The sequence below is a fragment of the Atractosteus spatula genome, chromosome 8 (assembly GCF_055471065.1).
Source record: "Atractosteus spatula isolate fAtrSpa1 chromosome 8, fAtrSpa1.hap1, whole genome shotgun sequence".
NCBI lineage: Eukaryota > Metazoa > Chordata > Actinopteri > Semionotiformes > Lepisosteidae > Atractosteus > Atractosteus spatula.
Window position 1 is genome coordinate 49,398,178 of NC_142713.1, and position 15,996 is coordinate 49,414,173.

At 36.7% G+C, this 15,996-nt stretch overlaps 1 protein-coding gene across 1 annotated transcript in view; it reads right to left on the bottom strand.

Annotated features, from left to right (window-relative positions):
- LOC148829756 (uncharacterized) overlaps positions 1–15,996 on the bottom strand; it is a 114,596-nt gene that overhangs the window by 26,186 nt on the left and 72,414 nt on the right. The window contains exon 2 of the mRNA XM_088922608.1: positions 13,122–13,183. The gene's annotated coding sequence lies outside the window, so the exon portion shown is untranslated. The remainder of the gene's footprint in view (positions 1–13,121; positions 13,184–15,996) is intronic.

Here is a 15,996-nt window from a genome sequence, read left to right on the forward strand (position 1 = left end):
GAGTCTGGATTTGAAGGAGTTTAGAGAAGGTGACTCTCTGATATCCTTGGGGAGAGAGTTACAGAGCTTAGAGGCATAACAGGAGAAGGCCCTGTCACCCAAAGAGTGTAGACAGGCTTGGGTGGAAAGTTAGGAGACCAGAATTAGTGGAGCGAAGGTTCTGAGATGGGGAGTAGGGTGATAATAGATCAGATAGGTACTGAGGTATCATGCCATGCAGAGCCTTATAGGTGAGCATGAGGATTTTGAAGTCGACACGAAACTTGACAGGAAGTCAGTGCAAGGACTCCAGGATAGTAATGTGATCACTTGCACTAGACCTAGTCAGGATTCTGGCTGCCGAATTTTGGACAGAGTTTGTTCAATGTGGATTTAGCTACCCCAGCAAGTAGAGCATCACAGTAGACAATTCAGGAGAAAACAAATGTGTTGATCAGCTTTTCAGCCACAGTTAGTGATAACATAGGGCGTAGTCTAGCGCTATTTCTGAGGTGAAAAAAATATGTTTTGACAATATGTTGCACATGTGGGTCGAATGTTAAGCTTGAATCAAATATCACCCAAAGGTTGTAGTAGTTCAGGTGGGTAGCTGCATTACATATAATGCACTACATATAGTTAAACATACCATGCTTTAAACTGTACTATTTAGTGTCATGTTAGCACACATTAGCTCAACAAGTAAGAAAAATTTCAAATTTAAATTAAGGAAGTGTAGCATGAGGTTGGCGTAATCAGTTCAAGCTGTTCCTGCAGATGGTTTATTTATGTGCTTTAGTAGTAGCAGGAAATAGGAGTTATGACTACTACTCCTGCAATGCACATTAAACACTTAGGGATACATTTCAGAACCATAGATTCATCCTTTTACTTCCCTTTCAATTTCATTTTAAGTTGCTCCAATGCATATGTAATTACTTTTAAGATGATACAGCCCTGAATCATCATCCTGCGAGGAACTTGCATGTCTGAAGGAAGTTACTTATCTTGAAGTATTCACATTTCATAAATATTTCCATAATTTCATCTGTACTACTGCTTACATGTTTCTTCAAACACAGAGTATATCCAAGGGCAAAAAATTAATGCAATAAGATATTTCAAAGTCAAGCTACGGTGAATGAAATGATTTGAAATAGTCTAGAATTCAAAGCAACTTTAATCTTCATGACACATGAATAAATATTGTTTTCAAAATCACCAGCATGCAGTAACAGATGCTTCAAGAAGACTGGCAAATGTCTAAATACATTTATTCAATCTTACGATTTCCAGGGCTACAGATTTCACAACAGCTTTTGAGTTTAAGAAAAAAAATTATTTTACATCTTTAAGCAGCCCTCTTATATTCACCCAGACAATACATTTTTAAAACAAAACCTTTAGAGGAACATGTATATCTGTAACAAAGCTAATAAAAGAGACAGCTGTCCTTTAAGGAGAAATCTTTCTTTCAATCAGTCTATCATATTCTAAGAGTAATCATCACATATTTTTCAGCAGCTACTTTGGTCAGCAGAAATAAACTTTCAGTTTCTTTAAGAGCGTGACATTAATTCACCAATGTATTTTAGTATTTGTCTACGTACAGAGGCTAAAGCGTGAAATACTATAGATGACCTAAACCTGACTGTGTGCTTTTTTGTACACGATACATGAGACATTTTAAAACTCAACTCTTATTTCATAGTTTGTCATTAATTTATATTACCTGCAATTGCTGTAAATAAGATGGAGCAGATGTGTTTCTCTGTCTCTGCTCTTTGTGAAGAATGAAAAAAGAGCAAAGAAAATGAATGGAAACTATAAAAAAAATCTCAGAAACCATAAATAACCATTAAATTCTCTCCTCAACAGATGGTGTTTACACAAAATATATTTTCAGATTCGGTATTAACTTGAACTTTGTAATTACTCATAAAAATGAAATCAACATACCAGGGCTTACACAGAATATAGCTATGCTGCACTTTAATTCACAAAACAGCATGCTGATGAAATGAATACAGATGTTCTTACTACAGTGCCTCTTCAGTCTGTAATATTTTTTGTATGCCAATTAATAAACAGCCAGACCAGTAAAAGATTTACAATTTTTCTTTTCCTGTGTTGTAAGAACAGTTCCCCTGCCCCCCAAAATGATTTTACAGTAAATTTGTTTTCCTGGAATCACTCAGTTCCTGCATATGCGATATAACCATAATTTGTTGATTAAAATGAAGAATGTAGTTCAGATTAGGCTTCTGCCATCAGAGAAATCCCCTTAGTACAATGTTATGTGTAACTGAATGCTTTAAGTACAAGTATTATTAACCAAAAATACCTGCATACATACATGTGTGTAGAAAGGGGATTCCATGGTGCATTGGTTTACACGTAAGGTTCTTTTACTCATTGCTTCATCGCTTGAAACAATTTTGTCTTATTGTTAAAAATTTGAGGAAAGAATTAGAATGCTAAAAACTGGCATCAGGCAAAGAAGGACTTCTCCAATCTTAGCAATTTGCTTCTGCTGTCAGAAAAGCACATTGTTAAACTGACAATATCTTGCGAGCAAAATGATCAGCCTACCCAATTCCACTGCTATCATTACAAAACACATTCTTTGATCACTGGAGGGGAATGAAGGGAATAAGACAATAAGGTTTGAAGCAGCTAATACTAATAATAAAACAAAATTGCATTTATATGGTGCTTTTCAGCCCAAATGACCCCAAAATCACTGTACATTTTAGAAAGAGTCCACTTCATCCATAACTACAGTACCCACTTTGGGAGATGCATGGCAGGCATTATGTGCTAATCAGGTACAGAAGCAAGAAACAGGGAATGAAGCGAGAGGAAACTTAAAGTAGGCCAGACTGTGGAAGCCTACAGAGAAGCCTAGCTAGGACACCACAAAGTGACCCGAAAAGTGCTATTGGATTTTTAATGACCAAAAAGTCAGGACCTAATTTTATTGTCTCTTACAGTATATTTTCCCCAGTTACTAGAAAGGCACATTGGTTTGGAAATTCTGGACCAGAGGGAAGAGTGACACCTGGTCCAATTACTCTCACAACAGCAACCTGGCCCTTCTTTAGAGGTCACCCATCTCAAAATGATACAGGCAAGACCAGCACAGAAAGTTGTAAGACTGCACTTTTTTACAGCTACTACAGTATAGTAATGTTAATTAAAACAGATTAAGGAACTGGTCAAAAGCTAGGAAACAGAAAGAGGAAGTGAACTGAAAACGGAGAATAGGAGATATTTCATTACACAAAGGGTTGTGGGCGTCTGGAACAAGAAACTTGGATGTTGTTGACGCGAATACCACCACTTTTTCTAAGAAATAGGTGGATTAGATCCTCCGATCAATTGGCAACTACAAAACCAAACAAGCTAAATGAGTTGAAAGGCCTGCTCTCATTTGCAAACTTTCTTATGTTCCAATAGAGTCTGTCCTCACAGTATGATGATGCCTCATGTGTCTTATAAACTTCAGATTTATAGAGCACTGGATCAACAATCATGTGGGTTGTAACAAAGAACTTAACTCCCTCATTTCAATTTTTACTGGAAACAATGTCTTGGATTTCTTATGCCTTCTGTTTGGTACTTTTGGAACTTGAATTCATCTTCCTTCCTTGCAGGGTCAAAAGTATGAAGTTGTGAGACTAATGTGACAGGTTTAAAAATTCCCTTTCCTATCTCACAAATTATCTATATTGCAGAGAAATTGCATTTCACAATCTCAATGAAACACGCATTTATAGAAACAACAATTTTGTGAGGCTCTTATCAGTTTCAGTGAGTGGTAATTTAATAGAGGTGATGGAAAGATGTTCCTTAAATAACAGTTCAGCACTCATCTTCATCAAAAGAATGGTGCAGTGATTGCTTATGCTTTCTGAATCACAAAGATAAAGAATACCTCATTATATTTTTCACAGAAACTGAACAGGAAAGAATTTATTTAAAAAAGCAGTATTATTTACCTGTCTTTCAACAATTGTTGCACGTGTTCAGAGAACTACAGTATGGTCAGCTGCTAAGACAAAAGAATTTCTATTTTGCCCATGTCTCTGACAATCAGTGCTATTTCTCAAGCTACCTTGTTAGAATTGCATTGAAGTGGGACCAAATAGTCATTTTCTTCAGTGTAAATAACCAATTGCTGTGATAAAACTGATATAATTTCATTTAGATCCAAAAATATTTTAGTTTGTGTATAATTTCAGATTTCTGCTGCATTTGCATTTCACATTTTACAACAGAGTCAAGCAGTTTCCCTGAATTGCTATCATTTAACTCATCATCTGTTACTGTGATTATATACACAGTGTACCCTAATTGTATTCTTCATACACGCAGCACTCCAAAACATTCGACATTTATAAAACTAAAATGTACTTCTAGTCCTTAATTGAAAAGGGACTAGAATTTGAATTGAGTGAAGAAGTCTAAAAGCAAGCATTCTATGTGCCATTTTGTTGTTAACTGTCAAGAAGGTGTATACTGTATAACACTTGCAACTGTCATAATGTTAAATGTTTCATAATGGATTTTTCAAAGCGCAACCCACCTGCTGGAGCACAAACTCTTGCTGACAGGATACTTGTAGAAGTGATCATCTAACACTAGTAGTAATATTAGTCATTTTTAAAAATAAAAGTGTTCCTAAAGCTAACAATACTTTTGCAGAATTTAAATCCATTTCAAATAAAACTCACAATAATGAAGCCTTATTAAATTTGAGAATTAACCTGAAAATGTGTTAGGAACCAAGCCAGGATTTTATACCAAATGATGGTAAATTCCAGTTACTGAAGACAATTTGATTTGGTCTCTCAAAAACATTTAAAAAGCAGAATTACAGTGTTTTTTGGAATGAAAGGATTTAATAGAAAATACAAAGTACTGCATGATGACTCGAATCTACTATGTTTATGCCATGCCTGTATAAAGTGTGCCAAAACAGGATTTCAGCTTACTTTCTGGAATGAATCACTTTAAATGAACACCAGAGGATAAAATTTCACATGCCACAAAAGCTATATGAAAAAGATATGCCTTTAAAGTTTTTGACATCCTTAGTCAAAATAAGATTTTAGAGATCTGAGCTTAGTAAAAGGTAATGTTTGTTTTCAGTTATTTGACTAGAAGATTGTAATGATTATTTTACCCCACCAAAATATGTTTACTGAGTTATGTCATCACGGCCACCCACTGCTTTATAATGTATTTTGCTTAACATGACATCCTTAATACAATACTTTTTCAGTAATGTTAGGATACGCCAGGAATGGGCATCACATTTCTGCTGTAATCTAACTTTCCCAGACCATGATACCATGCAAATAAACAATATAGGAATTCCTCTACAGACCCTGTCCCTGACATCAACCCTGTAGACAGAAACATTGACATCATCTGCAACATGAGTGTTGAAATGAACGAATATGGTGGCACGTTCAAGCATGAATGACACTCATGTTTTACCAGTGCTATGCATGGCTCCCAAAGAACATTCTTTTAAATACCAACAGTCAAAGTATTCATCTAGACAAATGGCACATATGAAATTTAAACCATACTTGGGATTTTCAAAACAATTTCTGAGAAACAAGCAATCTAAATTATTGGTGGGGATACTGGCACATAAACCACACCACAGTTAACCAGACAGGGCAATGAGGCCCAGCATCAATTTATTCTTCTAAAGATGCAAAGGCAGCACCACAGGCACCAGCTGTAAAGCTACACAAGCGGTGCAGGCCTCGTTTATAGCTTATCTAAAGCTGAGGTGTTTCTTTTTTTTTTGTTTTAAGATGTCTTATGCTTTCAGATCTGTGTAACTGCACCCCATGAGAACTTCACGCAGTTCCAGCAGTAATGTTGCAATCCGCTATTAGCAGCTGGAGCGCACGGATGTGCTGCTGACAGATGGGGGTCACACTGAATGCACAATGAATAAAAAGGAGACCTTTAAGCAAGACGTATGCTGTGTCTGACAATTTCTGTATTACTCTAGCACAGATACTCGTAAGATGAGCATAAAAAAACATTCTCCTTGATAAATTCACATTGTATTTTTTTTTATTTAAAACACAGCCAAATATATCTGAAGGGAAGCTTTGGGAAAATAAACCTATGTGTTACGCCTTCTAGATAATATTCATGCATGAAACAGCAGCTTCCCGCTGCCCTCAGAGATAAATCAGCTTGCCCTGCAATCCTCTACTTCCTAGAGACAAGGAAAGCATGGCTCTTCTGAATAATGCCATTCCTTTTTCCACACCTTCCTGTGACAGTGGGAGAGGTGTGATTTAGAGGTTTGCTCCCAGCATTCATCATATCTCACAGTGCAGTCACTCATTCGCTCCATTGACATAAATGTCAATCTACCTTCTGACCAACTCATTTCAAGGGAAAAAAAAAGACCAAAATCAACCTTAAAGAGGTAAAGCCAGCATAATCCAGTTCTATCCAAATTGAAGCTTGATTACCACACAAAATGCTTTCCCCAATTTAAGTTAAATACAATAGAGCCAAACAATTACAATGGTAAATCGGATAAATGTGGCAAGGTGTTGGTGTACAGGAGCAGCTTGCTAGATACGTGCTATTTTCTCTGTGACACACATCCTGCTTCTGTGACAGATTATTTCTCTGTACAGGGAGGGACTTTGAAAGCAATGCAGAAAAGAGTCTTCAGCCAGTGACTACCAACACACTTTCTTAAGGATGTCATCACAGTCCTCGTCTTACTTGCATTTTTGAAAAGAGAACAGAAGGAGATTCTTGATCTGCATCCCTTTCTTAACACAGAGGAAACTCACAGACTTTAGAAAAAATCATGGCAGAGGGCTGCTCTTTTATGTAGAAAAAAAATTAATGTGACACTGCCAAAAGGTTTCCTAAAAGCACATACTGTAAAATCGAGCAATATCATCTGAATCTGAATCATATGAATGCCATCTTATAAATATGAGAGAAGTACAAAATCAGCTCAGATAAACTTGGTATGGTATGGAAACAAGATAATGATGAAACATTTGAGATTTTCAGTGTGACCATTTATAATCTCCAGCATGTATTTTAGGACTACAGTTATTTATAGTCCTAAATAAATCCATAATTAATGTTTTATGTATATTTATAATTCTGCTCTCAAAGTGAAATACTAGATTGTTTTAAAATGATCAGGCATCAGTGTCAGGGAATAGGATTAACTGTACTGTAGCCGAAATCTGTCCTATAATGCAAGGTTCCACAAGGTCTCATTGTTCTCAGATGGAGTTTGCAATGGTAGAACTTTGTTGTTTCTATTTGTTTTGGGCGCTAATTTCAGACACTAATGTTTCAGACGCTAGTTTGAGCCATCATCTTCCTGAATGCTGACACACGAATTATGTCCAAAAGGACAGTTCTCCTACCTGACAAACAGATTTAAAAGGTTGGAATGTAAATTGTCCCCAGTTCTGGTTTGTTTTTTTGCAGTGCTACACAGAAGTCATAAAGTAAAATTACTTTTTTTTCCCTTATATTCTTTACACTACCTGTGATTAGTGTATTAGGGAGGTTAACTGAAATCTTAAACCAAAAAGCATATAGGCCTTACTAATAAGACATACTGAACCTATTTGTAAAAACAATGTCTTTTGTGAAACAATCTTTCCTGGAAGCAATGATCTGTAAACATATACAGCATATTCATCTTTCAGGCTTCCATTGTTGTTACATTTGTATGTAGATGTTAATCAAGTTTCAGAGCAAATACATAGCGAACAAAAGCAAAACAGAAAACCAAAAGCATACTGCATAATGTCTTAATTATAGCTCCAAGCAAGGAATAACTTGCTTCAATATTGGTTGGAAACTCAGCCAGGTAATTCAAATCAATCAGAGATTAGAGACGTCATTGTAATTTTGGTGTATCACAACTGTGTCACCCCTGAACAGCTCCAGAACACAGCATTTAGGGTAGCTATTGTTTATGACACCCAATGCACATTTTTCTGTTGCTTACAAAGCATGTTGCATGAGATCTTCAGCTTCTTAAAGGTAAAGCTCCATCATTGACACCTGAAGAAGGCTCCACGGCCGAAACGTTGTGTTCTCTTTCTTCTTTTTTTCAGCATGGAATAAACCTATTACTTGTTCCTAAGCTCCATCATAACTGTCTTTCAGTACAGGAGGAAACTTAGAGGAAAGGAGAATGAGACAATTCAGTCATGAAGCACCTGGACATCAGGGGGTAAAGAGTGATCTACAATTATTTTTTAAAATCTGGTTCTAGTCTCAATTGAGACTATTTAAACTAAATTAAAAGAAATTACATGCTCAATATTATGCTGCCAACACACTAGTTTTGGAATTCAACACAGGATTGTGGTGTGTGAGCTCCTTGCCACTCCACTACTCTTGCACTGACAATTAGAAGTCTGCTCATAGACTGGACAAGGGATGTTAAAATTCTAACAATATCTGGGATTTCAGACTGACAGTGATGCTGCTGCAAAGAGACACTTCGTTCAAATCCTGATTAAGTGTTCCAATAGAAAACTACAAAATCACTGTAATCACAGACCTTTGGTCTCTGCATTTACTATGAAGAAAACACTTACATAAACCAGCAATAATGATAATGAAGAAAATTATCTAATGGCAAAAGAACAGGAAGAGGAAGCAGAAACCTAAATTTTGTTATCCTCATCATTGCCTTTCATATCCTTACAAGCAGTGCAATGAAATCATAGGTACAGCATGCAGGTAAAGCTACCAAAACCTCAAGCAATACACGCTTTGCTTGTATTCAGCTGTTCCTGTGATGACCTAAAAATGTACCCACATCGGGCACACAACACATCATTGACACACTCAAGCACAATGTCACTATACTGGCAAGTCTCCCAGAAATTACAGGTATTGAAGTGCAAAATGTCAAAATACCCCAATATCCCAATAATTAAGATATAATACAGTATAGAATACAAATAAAACTGTAAAAGACCACTGTGTGAATATAAGTGAAACAGGGACCCGATGAAGATTTGCGACTAAGGGGACGTGCTTTCTTAACTAAGAACAGGAGACATTTCTTTACACAACAGGGTGTGGGGGTATGGAACATGCTACCCAGCCACACTTTTGAAGCCTCCACAGTGGAGGGGCCAAAAAGGTTACAAATAAAAGGAGGCTTTCCTTTGTTATAATGGAAAATTCATAAGAGTTACATTATCTAAAAGACTGGACTGAAAACACAACAATATAAAAAATAATTGGGCTAAACATTTATTGTTTAATCAATATAAACAGCAGATGCAACCAGTCACTGAGTATATATGAGCTTGCTAAGAAAAGCTTGGTGGCTTTTGGATAATGCTCAAAACACATCCTCCCTCCCTTTTATTAACAATGGTGCCTGGAATTCCAGTTACCATTTCTGATAATGATAACATTCTCAGAAAGCTCTGAGTCATGTTCGAGAATTAATTAACTCCAGAACTAGTGCAATTTAAACCACTTTAAAATCACCCTTACTGTGCTATACGCTTGTCATCTGTGCAAGTGATGCCTCAGGACAGGTTCAAGAGACTGGTGGAAGCTTACTGTATTAGGAAAAAAAACTGTAACCACTGACTTTGGACAAACTAATCTCACTGACGTAACATTTTACATTTAGACAACATTACTACTAATCAGTTAGCCACCCAGTCCTAAGGCAGATAAGAAAGAAAAAATGAACAAGAGTGATGATAACCACAGTCCCTAGGCACAAGTGGAGGGTAAGAAGTCATTGTTTTATTTTTATCAAAATAAGGGCAGACATTCATACTCCTGACACATAATTAAACGTATTTAAGATGTTAAAATATAACCAAACACACGGTGCACACATTTTACATCAACAAAATCAGGTGTTTTATTATTATTGAAATTAAATAAAATCAAGACGGATGATTGCTTTTCCTCTAAACATTTTTCCTTAAAGACTCCATGCTCAGTGGGATGTCCACAACACTTTTAGAGAAAATATCCTCACACCCAGCTATTAGAAACACAGTGAAAGTTTTGAGCTACCCAGACTGCATTGAAAAGTATTTTGTTTTTTACCGATTGAACTGTTTTAACTTCCTTTTTAGTCACTGTGGTGTTAAAAACTAGTCACACTCATGTGCCTATAATACTGAAGGCGGTACAGATATGCAAAATGTAAAAAATCTTCTCTGGTTCAACTGACCATTTTTATTTCAGTTATAATTTAAAGTCAAAATTATTTTTTACTAACTGTTTAGTTACTGATACATAAATCTGCTGAGCTGCAGGAAAATAAAAGAGGAATGGTTGTCATCCCTCTACCAACTCCTATTCCTTGAAATCTTTCATCCGTAAATGTAACACATACCAGGATCTTTACATATTGTTGTTAATTTATATACTGCATATCCACCACACTTATTTTTGTTTATCGTCTTAAACAGTTTAAATTTGGAATTCATGATAAAATAATCAACCCAGTTAAGGCAAAAAAAAACACTTGTGGCATACATGAAATAACAGAAGCTTGAAAGATGTTCTTATGATCTTTACCAGATTTGTATCGCCATATGTCACCGAAAAAAAGGCTTAAAAATAAGCATTAACTTGAAAGCTGCTTCCTTGTGCCTTCCCCACAAAACCACGTCTATGTACACATATAAATATCAGACCTGTTGTTTCTTCCCGATTTCAGACATCACTAGCGTTCTAAATAAAATACTTCTCTACAGGTGCATAGCTCAAGACAAACCAAGACCGTACGGCAGAGAAGCACATCTCTCCTGGAAATGAATGAATTGGCTATGTTACAGCCATCTGAACTCACAGTATACACTTGATGGTCCATCCAGTCTATTTAAGGCAAAGGCACCGTCTGAGAATCTCCACTCTCCTCTGTCTGTTGAAATGTATCACTGGTATCAAGTGAAAGAGGAACAAGAGCTGTGGAGCTCTAATCCACTTCATATGCTAGCAGGCAACCACACTGGGTTGAATGAGAAAGACACTGGTATGAAGTAATTCATTTCTAGTGAGTCATTAGAGAGGGCCAGTTCAGTCTCTCATACAACCCCAAGGCCGGCCTACTACCAGTCTGAACGTGCGGCTTGTGTTCTGTCAGCTGGGGGGCGCCCTTCGAACAGACAAGGCCTGAACTCACTAAAACAGACACTTTTAAGTTGCTCTGGTAAAGCCTGCAATATTTTTTTTTCTTCTCTCTCTAGCAGAAGTGTGAAAATTAGCTAAATGCATGTTGTAAAAAAAACCCAAAACTTATAGTTATGTTTTAGTATACGAAATAGTAGACGTTTCACGTTTATTTTTTATTATTATTATTTGGATTTTAAAAATCTTTACCTGACACAAAACTAAAGTGTGCACTATGCATTGCTTCACAGATTTATTACTGTATATGTATTGAGGTTATTATTAAAAAGTTATTTTAATATATCCGTAAAGCTGCTAATGTGGACATAATTTGGATATACACATTTCTCTCTCAAAGAAAATCTTTTGGGTGACTGAAGTAATAGCCTAGACTATTTTGCTTAAATCTGAACATCCAAATCATATCTCAATAATGTTATTACATACATTAGCTTTTCACATCACAAAATAGAATCCCAGACTATAGTAATAAAGCAGATTGTGGATCAATACCTGAAGCATGAGCCATAATTATGGATCAACATAGAATAATGAACTACAGAAGTACTTCATAAATGCAATTTAACAGCACTTACCTCCATCACAGATAGAAGGGTGTTTATTGAATTGAGTTCAGTTCCCACATTAGTGACAATTCAGAAACTTACAGCTCCTGATATCCATCAAAACTGTCTAGCAAATTTCGTTTTCAGACAGAACTAGTGTGATAATCCTTTCATGGTTTTCTTTAAATTTTAAAATTGTTACATTTGCACAGAATCAAAATCACTGCTTTACGAATGTGGCGTCCATACACTTCACATCAAACTTAAGATTTTAGCAATAAAGCCTGAAACAGACAAAAACACAAACAAGTGAACACTTGCATCATACGCCTCATCGAGTTCTTGAAGGTTTTATCAAATACCACCCTTAATGCTCACTCAAGGGGGATTTTCTAAAACCTGCCGTTTGGTTATTCACTCATCCTATCACAAGACAGCGTAACTGGATCTGATCAAGATGACAACTGTTCCCGCTCCTTTGTGGAAATGATTCACGGGACAGGAATCCGATTCGCTGAAGTGACTCTGCAGCTGGATAATGAACCTTCTGAAGCTGGCTATAAAAACAAAGACCCCTCGTCACACGTGCCCCACTAACCATCAATTTCTGTCCTCTGAATCACCTGACCACACAATGACTCGCTCTTCTTCAATGCTTTTCATCTGGACCTCCCTGTGGCGCCAGAACTACTGCTAACTCCTTCGGGAGGGCTTCTCATCTCAAGCATGAAGTGAGTCAAGTTCCTGCCCTCAAGCATCGTGTGGATACTGTGCCAGCTACTGCACTGAATCACCTGTCATCTACAGTATATCCCATTACTTCCTGCAGAACATGACCCTGAACCTTCACCTACTTTTACACCTCACTGCGTGCCACTGCCTTTCATTAAACATAAATAAAACATAAAATAGCTGCATGTAAGATCTATGATATGGACATTTCCTTCATCGATCTATTTGGCCTCAACGTTTGTCCATCTAAATTAAACACTTCAGAGAAAACATTACCAATAGCATCAAGCCAACATTTCTGCACTATCTCTACATCACTTGGAGGCTCACAGTACTTAATACTTGGATAATGATGAACACATTAAATCACCATGATTTCATTTGGGTTCTTGAAACTCCATTAAATTTTTTACAAGTCCACCAAGTCCACTGAGGAGGGGGGTAGTGGAAGGAAGTCAGGGCTGCAGGTTTATAGGTTTATGTTAGCACTACGACAAATTAATCACAACCAGTAGTGACAGTCCCATGGCATCTCTTGAGATTCTGCTGTGAAGTTAAAGCAGCAATTCAGATAACATTGATGTACTGCATTTGTCAGATGTCTTCCCAGCATGTTTAAAGCACATAAGGAAAAATGAAACAAAAACCTACTTTTCAGTGGTCTTTCTTCATCTACCCAAGTAGTTGTCGAACTCCAGTAAAATATGTATGCCCTTAAAAAAAAAAAACAGAAAAACAGCTACTAACTTTTCAGAATTTTTATTCAGGCTTAAACACTAAGGGAATTGATGACAACATTGCAATATACATGAGGAAATTTACAATATACAGTAGAATAATTCAGAGCTAGAAGCTGCAAAGTAACAGGTAGATTAAATTCTATGCTTACTTTTCCTTTATACTTTTCAGTGTGGAATTAACTTCTACTTGTTCATTTCTGAATAATAGTTGACACTTCACGATTTCTCTTCTTTACACATGATGAGAGGCAGTCAAATTCCTAAACCTGCATGAACAGAAAGCTGGGCAAGACTCCATGCCATGCACTCATTATGTGTAAAAACAGATGAAAACAAAAAACAACAGCGTACTGAGCATGTGTGCTGCATGAGTTAACATGGTGAAGAAAATGACTTTTGAATAACCTGCAGATAACAATATACAGCTTCATGGTAGTGACTGCCTCTCTAAGGTCAGGAAATATACGAGAACTGTCTCCTTGTATTTTACTGCAAAACGTGCAGGTTCCACGTGAGCCATTTCATTACATCTTAGTGCTTCACATGAAAAAAAAAATCAAATAAAAGGTATTTACATAGTGTGTTATATGCAGCCTACACAGTTTTCTGAAAAAAAAAAATTAAACCAGAGATCCCCAGTCGTGGGGCTCAATTTTTTCTACATCTCAAGACCTTTGAATTGGCTGATTTAAATGTTAATAAGAAGAGCTCAAGAATCCTCAACAGGTTTTCAGAAGTTGACTATTTCCATTGGCTTGGACCAGATTATGTCCTGCCTTAAACACTGTAAAACACTATGCTTAACACTACCACCAGAGAAAAAGGCAGAACTCTTAAAATAAATAGTAGTGTCTAACACCGATAATCTGTTGACCTTAGAATCGTGATGTGAAACGAGGTGAATGTTGAGTTTTTTTTAAAAGAAGGTTTAGTTAATATGGAGTGGCAGCATTCAGCAGCTCAGAGTCATCAACTATTCCACTACCATCAAATTCAGGGTCTCTACAGGCAATGGGAGCAAGGAAGAGTACACCCAGGATGGGTACATATAGACACGTACTCACACACACTCACACCAGGGCCAATTTTCACAGAAGCGCAGACAGAACCTGTAGGTCTTTGGACTGTGGGAGGAAACTAGACACACACACAAACCCCATGCAGACAGCACCCCAGAATTGACCCCAGGGCCCGGCAAGGGCCACTTGCCATCGCTAACCATAGCACCACTGTGCTGCCCATACTGCATCTTATTGAGAGAAAACGTGAAAGAACACATTCCATTAAAAAACACTCTTTTTTTGTATTTTCAATAAATACCTGAGTAAAGTATTTCAATTTAAATCTCTTACATAAGTTTCAAAATGATATGTAACGAAATAACCTGATTTTCAAAAGAACTCCAGAAGAACCAGTGGTGTATGATGATGCACTAAACTTCAATCAGGCTTTTTTTTAAAGACATTCCAAAGCTAACTTGCTGAATTGTAATGATCCAATACATCACCATTTATCATGACAGAGGGTAATGCAACTTCTTCATTACATTTCATAGTTGGGCTGAAGGTCAGTGATGACACCCTTTTTAACTGATATAGTATTTGTTTTATGTTAAACGTCCATAGAAAGCACTGGCATCCAGGCTTGATACAGTACGTTACATTAGTAGTACAGTTTACTACAGAGATAAAGCTTTGCACGCCAACCGAAATACAAAACCATCCTTCATCTCATCAAGTCTTCCTTTTCACAACAGGTACCACCATGTCAGCATTCCACTGCACATGATTTAAATTCCAATTAAAATAAGAATTTCTACAGGCCGAGTTGGTTTCTAAATAAAATAACTTCATGTTGCTGGTGATAGAGTAAGTCAAGCAGTCAGTACATGTGGTGTTCCTACACCAAAGGATGAACAGTGAAACATGGACTGGAGCGCACAAGTGGAATCCTAGTGGAACTGCGCCTAAAAACAGGAGGCGATTCCTACTTACAAACTTTACAGTATATTCCAGGTTCTATAGCTCAGTGATACAGTTTTCTAACCTTTGATCCTACAAAAATACTACCAGTAACACAATCTCAGCATTGTGATTGGAATATGTATAGCAGATACGTACTAGTGTTAAAACATAAAAGGCTTTATTTATACTTATAAATGTTGAGAATTGTAGTTAAAAAGTGTGTGACCTGAATGTCATCTTAGCACCTCTAATGTCTTCACTACATAATCTGCACATTAAAGCAAGAGACCTTGGCAAATAAACTCGCCGATTAAAACAGGACAGATACCAAAAACAAATCTCATCCAACTTTTTAAGAGCTGAAAGCAGAAAACTGAAATGAACCCGTGATAAAGCAGTTAGATGTTTTCCATGTAATTTGAAATCAAGTTCCTCAGATAGTAAGATGTCTACAATGATTCCTGAGGAAAAAAACAATGCATCATGCAAGTGTAATTTAACAAATCATAGGTTAGCGTAGAATGTCGAATCACACGGCTTGAACACCAATGAAAAATGGAAAAAACTGTGAGGTACTGTACTGAATTCTGTTCTAAGGGCCAGGCGCATCAATACATTTGACATGTTGTTGACAAAAACACAATTTATTTTTATTATTTGGATTTTTAAAATGTTTACCTGACACAAAACTAAAACATGCACTATGCATTGCTTCACAGATTTATTACAGTGTTCATAGGGGTCAGTCCTTGTCTGCTCCAATGGTAAAGAGATGCCACCCTCTTCCTAGCTCACTTGCTTTCTAAGTCATTGAAATAATTT